Genomic DNA, 7,281 nt, shown 5'->3' with positions numbered 1-7,281 from the left:
CCGGTAATGCAAACCGAGAGGAAAAAACTCGCGAAATGGAATCGGTGGCCGTTTGTCATATATGCATAGGTGCGCATGTAAGAAGTCGTAGCGAGTGGGTAACCGCGATATAAAGAACGGGTGAATAGGGAACGAGGAATCCGATAAAAATCAAAAGCGGTTGAAAACTCGTTTCAAACTGCGACACTCCCCGCGTCTTGGAAACAATTAATGCCATTAACCGTTTCCCGAGAAAATATGATTACTTGGGTAATTGTAACGATCAAAATAATCTACGTTGAGTAAAGAAGAAGAATTATATTTTTCCCCGCCTCGTATTAAAGATACACTCACACACGCGTGGATAAAATCGTCAAGTAAATTTTTCTTCGAAGAAACAATTTTATTATAAAAATCGCTTATCACAGATTACATCGCTCATTCTCTCAACACCTCCTCCACACCGAGATTCCTTCTTACCTTACACCCCGATCTCCAAACGTTCCCCCTAAATGCAAACCACGATCGAAACCACGGACTGGTTCCGCGGCGTGAATCAATAACTAAGCGACTTATTCGAGCGATCGGCTCGAAATAAATCGGCGCTGACCACCGCCGAAAAGGAGGAGGAGGTGAGGGAGGGGTGAAAGCGGGCGATAAGTCGCGAGCAGTGTACGGAAGCGTGGAGGAGAAGGAGGATGGGGACGCACCGCGGCGTGTGTGCGTGAAAGGTTGGCCGGATGGGTGACCACCGCCACCCCCCGCGGGTAGGAAGGAGGCAAAGGTAGTAGAAGTGGGCAGAGGTTTGGATAGGACGTGGAAAAGGAAGAGGATGAGGAGGAGGAGGAGGAGGCGGAGGAGGAGGACAGGGAATTGGCAGGGTCGTCTGGATGAGAGGGATGGAGGGTAGGAGGGTGGGTGGGAGAGCGGGTTGCGTCTGGTAGCGCGACTTGACCCCGGTTGACCCGAGACTCCTCTTTCCTCCTCCTCCACCTCCTCTTCTTCCTCCACCATCCTACCCTCCCACCCCTCCCGCGATTCCCTCTAGCTTCACCCACCCCTCGCCTCCCTCCCTTCGCGTCTTGCCATCCCTTCGCTGCCATGGGTAATTATTGATGTGTCCGCCGCCGTCGCTGCCACCACCACCACCACTACCACCACCACCACCACTACCACCATCGAGACTACACGCTCTTCAGGATAGTGCCACCGGGGGTGGGAGGGCGAAGAGTAGGGCGAGGCTAAGTGCGTGTACGCATCCGGCCTGAATGGATGTGTACGCACCAACACCCTCGTGCGAGCATGAGAAACACGCCAAGTTCAGGTATTTCCTGCCGGTACGACTCTCTCTCTCTCTCTCTCTCTTTCTCTCCCTCTCTCGCCTATACGTATCCAAGTATACACGCGTAGATATACTTACGTACGTCTGCCTCTCGGGATAGAGATACGGCGCAAGCAGCCCTCGATACCTTTCGCGTTTCTAACTTTTTTCTCCGTCTTACCATTCTATGGGACTACGTCACTCGCGAATGATGATTAAATTTTACCATGCGGTTAATTGGTTCGTTCGAGGAAAGTTTATGTCGTATCTAAATATTAAAGTTATGCTACGATACGAAATAAATTACAAGTTAATTGGTTGATTATTGATCGTAGGTAGAAGGATAGTTTCGATTCGGGTAACGATAACGTCAGATTTGTTCCCCGACGGGCAATATTGCATTGTGCAGTAGCGCAAATCATTTGCGTAATTACGTGTCGCGTACAAAGTTTAAAACCGCCTGTTTTCCCAAGTTCATCCGCGTAGATTCCTTTGAAGAAAAAAAGGAAAAGAAAAAAGGAAGGAAAAAAAAAAACGAAAATAAAAAAAAAACGAGAGAAGGAATTAAAAGACCGCTTTGATGTTACACATAATTTTTTCTTGTTTCTTTTTGACGTTGCTCGTTAACAATACCTGGTACGGTTGGCCAGGAAAGTGGAAAGAGAGGTCTAGACTCGAGGCTAGACGTGGTGCGTGTACGCAATGATATGCACTCACCGTAAATGATTGCATGCACTTTAATACCTTTAAAGATAATGTACGCTGTTCAACCATTTATTCACAACCCCCGTTGTTCCTATCTTGTACTCGACATTCGCCGATAAGATTCTGATAAATCTATTTAAATGTAAACAACAACGCGTTATAACTTATTATTGCTCATTAACTGCTCGAAACGAAAAATTTCTGCCGCGTGTTAACCACAGGGATATTTCCACCACAAAATGTTCGTTTAAAATCCAGAAATTACACGTGTAGTTGATCGCTTCATTTCTAGTCCATGTTAACTCTTAACCGCCACTTCTTCCACGCTCTTGCTCCCCTGAAACGTGTATAGTTGTCACATCTCGAAAAAAAGCCGAAATGTGAAAACTTTCAAATTCTCGCTCGTTTGTCACTCGTGATACGCGATATTTATATACGCACATCCTCGATTGATATATTTATTTATTTAACCGCGAACTAAAATTTTCCTAATTCAAATTATCTACACCAATTAAATCACGTAAATATGCACAATTGCGTAAAAGATTAAAATTACGAAATCGACGTCAAACGAACGAGCTTATGATCAAAGTATTGCGAATATAGGAAGCGGTATGCCTTCTTTGCCATCCTTATGAATGATTATCGTGACCGTTGTTCGGCAACGGAAGAGGAGAATACACGGCTCGCATCCGCGTGACGACGTGTCGGCCTTCGTGCTTGAAAAGCAGGGTGTAGGCACGTAGTTATCGATCAAGTTAAGTCGACAAAATGGGTAGCCTCGTTAAGGAACTTCGTTACACCCCTTCCTCCTAGCGCCACTTGCTCTCCTTCCCTCACGCTCTATAGTCAAAGTAGCTTTCAAACTCGCAACTTTCCACTCTGCAGTAAGTAGTGTATATCAGTCAAGTAGCAAGGTTATTAGGCGTTGTAATCGGCTGTTACGTTGCAAAAGCTTTCTCCATCCCGTTCATCCCTTACTTTTATCAACGTAATTTCGGCCAATCTCTTACGGTTTAACTGTCCTCGCGAGATTTTTCACCTTTCGTTCGTGCTCTCTTCCGTGTTTTATACACTCATTTGCAAGTACGTACCATCCTCTAATTTATCAATTTATCGTCCACAATTAATCCGTCCATTCTTCGTTCCATTTGCAAAATCGTAAATGATCAGGAGAGGGAGAAATTATGAAAATTCATACACCCTCCGAAGATCTCGAATCCCACGTGTTTTTTTCATAAATTTGGAAAAGTATTACACCCCTGTGCAAACGCGCTTCCGCCTATTGTGTGCCGCCCCTCCCTCACTCCCCGCTCAGATATGGCACAACCCGTGCCTCCTCGCTCGTAAGACGGTGTTTTAAACGGCATTAATGTTGCAAACTTTCTTATTCCCTCTCTCTCTCTCGCGTGGAAATCTCCGGCACACGTCGTCGATTTGTCTCAATTCCACGCTCCCCCACCTCCTCCCACCGTATTCCCGGCAACTACACTCCTGTGTAAACTTTCCTTACCCCCTTCATCCATCCCATCCACCTCGCCAACTCTCCCCTTCGCGGTGCGTTGAAACGCACTCTTAAAGAAAAGAAAAAAAAAAGAGGGTTACGTTACGAGCGCGCCTAGCGCTCATCGAGGAGAGGAAAGCGTGAGGAGGGAGAGGGAGGAGGGGGAAGGGGAGAGAGTCGGACACGCGTCCATTCATCCCCGTGAATGCCACGTTTACATGCATAATGCCGGCGACCGTGGTAATGCGTTTACCACGTCAGCCGTGGAAGAATTATGCTACTGTTTAAAAAGAGCAGTTTCCCAGTGGTACACGTTGAACGGGAGCGAGGGAAAAGAAACGAAACGACATACTGGTTGAGGAAAAGGACAGAGATGGGGAGACGAGGAGAGTGAAAGGAGGAGGGAGGGAGGAAGAGAGAGAAAGAGAGAGAGAGAGAGAAGGGGTGTACGAGGGGTGTACGGTTGAAGATGGGGGTAGAGCGTAGGTGGTTGGGAAAAGGGAAGAGGGGAAGAGAGAAGAGCGTTAAATACCCACAGCTCGACGCGACCCACTGGCACACTGTTTCCATGCAAATTCTGTTTACTCTCTCTCCCCCTCCCTCTCCCTCCACCACGTCTGCCTCCTCCTCTTCCTCTTTCACCCGCAACCCTCCTCCCTCCTCGTGAAAGCGGAGCGACGCACGTGTGCATATCCGGTTTTCACCGTGCACACACGTCCCTTCCCCGAACTCCGCGGTTGATCCACATTATCCCTCATTTCGTGTCGATTCCATCACCTTCAGCCTCCACTCCATCGGCCTTACCAAAACAAACTTTGTATGAACGCCCGTTAATGATCCGCCGTGATGCAACCCGCTGATGCATCTGCAACACAATTTTTGCTAACAAGCTGTCGCGCTCCCTTTGTTCCTTTTTTTTGCATTTTTCTTTTTCTTTTCTTCTTCTTTTTTTTTTTTTTTAGTTCGTTTCGTTTCGAAAAAGTTTATTATCCAGGAATACTTTATTCCCTCTCGCCTCGAGCGTTTGCGATAGGTTTACTCGGCCAGTTCATTTGTCGATCAACGGAAAATACGTTATTGGTTTCGATGAACTTGAAGATTCTTAACGGGATTATCCGATGATCAAAAATATATTTGGAACAATCGTTGAAAGAATTTCATATTTTCAACAACTTTAATCGTTTTAAAATGCTACGAGACGATAGTTAAAGTATCCATAAATTTTTCTCGTTACATCTTTCCTTCTCCAAAAGAAAAAACTGCCCTTTCCTCTGCGCCTCGCCTCTCGAACGTCCCAATGTACGTCCCTCGACGTACGATTCGGATCATACGCACGGAATCTCGTCCATCCGAATACGTATACGTCGATCGTTTTTAACACACTCCCCCCGTGTGTTTCGTAACGTTTAAAACACAAGCGTGCAATTTTCTCGCGTGGTCGATGCAGCCCACTCGTAACGTCTTTCGTGCCGACCGCGCGTCGTCGTATCGTCGACTCGAAGAGAAAGAGGCGGCTGCGGGGGAGAGGCGGAAAAGGGCTGAAATGGCATGGTTGGGACGGGGGTTATGGGGGCGGGGGAGGGGGTGGCGGTACGAGACGGCGGGCCACGTTAGGTACCGTTTCGGCAGGGTTGCGTGAGAGCCGACGAGGCCTCTGCGTGCGTCGCTCCGACGCGAGGTGGTTGAACCCCCGCAAAAAGCTGGAAGCTCAAAGCTGCTCGGCGGTGAGGCCGACGATGGTAGTAGGACGGTAGCGGGAAGAAGAGAGGTTGGAAAAGGCCGTGAGAGGGTGGCGGCGAAGGAGACGAAGGAGAAGAGGGAAGAGGAAGGCTTTCCATCTTTCTTTCTCTTTTCTCCCCTCGCTCCTCGCGATTTCCTCCTCCTCCTCCTCTCCTTCCAAACCCGTCTTTCTCTTTTTCCCTTCCTCCTCTTTCCGTCCTTCTTTCTCTATTCCAATATCTACTACTAGCGTGGTGGTGGTGGTGGTGGTGATAGTGGTGGTGGCGGGTCATAGAAGTGGCTAGGATCTAACCTCATGGGACGGAGGATGAGGGTTTTGTGCGGTGCTTTCTACGCACACACACGCCCACGCACACTGCGTCGCCGAGCGTACATACGTACGCAGTGGTGTAACAAGCTCGCGAATTTTCGGGTGTCTTTTCACTTTCAGCCAGATGGATTCTCGAGGTGGTTGGGACGGGATTTTTGGAAGGCGAGTTTGAATTTTTCTTATCTGATTGTAAGTAAGACGAGGTGATTGGAATAGAATTTTTCTGATAAGAATGGATGTAGAAAATATATTACATTAAAATTAACGATAATAATTTCTGTAGCAAAAATCTTGCTTTGTCGAAGTTGTATTATCGGGGGAAATAAAGGAGAATCATTTCTCACGATTAGTTGCAAAGAGAAGGTATATTAAAAAAAATTACAGTTACTAAATTTCATTATACGCTTCTCGATCGTTCTGTATCAATAAGACATTTTCAAACAGACTGGTTGGGCGATAGTCTCCAATTCGCTGTCCAAACACCGAGCGATCGGGTCAGACGTTATCCAACTCTCTCGGAAATCAAGATACCGAACGTATCGAACGGTCAAAACTGTCCCTGGTTACGTCACTGCATGCAAGAAACACGGACGACCATTGTTGGCCGTGTGTATGTGCGGAGAGATGTGTGTAGAGGGAAAGGCTACGCTTTTCGCCTCGCTCCTTTCGCCTCGGTGTCCTTATGAAAAGGACATCTTTATATCCGTCGATAGGGGCGAAGCCCTCTCTCTGTTCTAGCGTGAAGAACGGGCATCGTTCGAGAAGGAGCAAGATGGAACGAAGGAAGGAAGGAAGGAAGGAAGAAAAAGAAAAGGAAAGAAAAAAAGAAGAAATTACGGCGAAGGGGAAGTCGGCGAACCCGGTTCGTCGTTCTCATTATCGTCTCGACTTCGATTGTTCCGGCTCGGCGAGTACAGGTGCAACCAGGTACACGCTCTATTCCGCTTCCGTTCGATTCCTCGAGATCCACAGCGAGGAAGAAAGTACTCGCACACAAACGCGTAATAGTATTCGTAATAGTATTCGTCGGACCATTCGCCTATTCGAGTGCACACACTCGTGTAGTCGACGGGTCTGGTTCCATCCGTGGAAAGAAAGGAGGGGGAGGAAGAGGAGGAGGAGAAAGAGCCGCCAAGGTATGTCGGTCGATCTTTGATTATGTCCGACAGAGAATCCGTGATATTAAAGACAATTATGGTCTCTACAGGGGTAATCTATATTTCTCTCTCTCTCCCCGCCCTGCCCTACCCACCTTCGCCTTCCTCGCCTCGTCCAGTTCTTTTGTAACCTGTGGAAGAGCAGGCAGGCCGCCAACGCGCCAGTCCCCTCGAAACAACGAACAGGCCGATGCTAGCCCTTTCCACGGCTCTTTAACTACCTACCATTCACCGCACTAACTCGTCCGCGATGCTATATTAGCATCGTGCGGGCATAAGGTATGAAAAGATGATCGTTGCGCTGGTAAACTACACGTGACGCTTTTTTAGAACGAGGCCACGAGAGAGTTCTCGTTCTACCACTTACTTACAACCTAGAGCTATTTCACGCATTAATGGTATCTTCGGTGTAAACGCGGGGAAACAACCGTTTCTGGGAAATTATTATATTAAAACCTTTGATAATAAAGAGAGGAGGCGAAAAGAATGATCCCGTGGCTGTCACTTTGCGTTTCTTTTTTACTTTTTCTTTCACAAGTTCTCTTTCGAATAGTTAAACATTCTT

The sequence above is a fragment of the Apis cerana genome, linkage group LG4 (genome assembly GCF_029169275.1).
Source record: "Apis cerana isolate GH-2021 linkage group LG4, AcerK_1.0, whole genome shotgun sequence".
NCBI lineage: Eukaryota > Metazoa > Arthropoda > Insecta > Hymenoptera > Apidae > Apis > Apis cerana.
Note: the sequence above shows the minus strand (reverse complement) of the source record.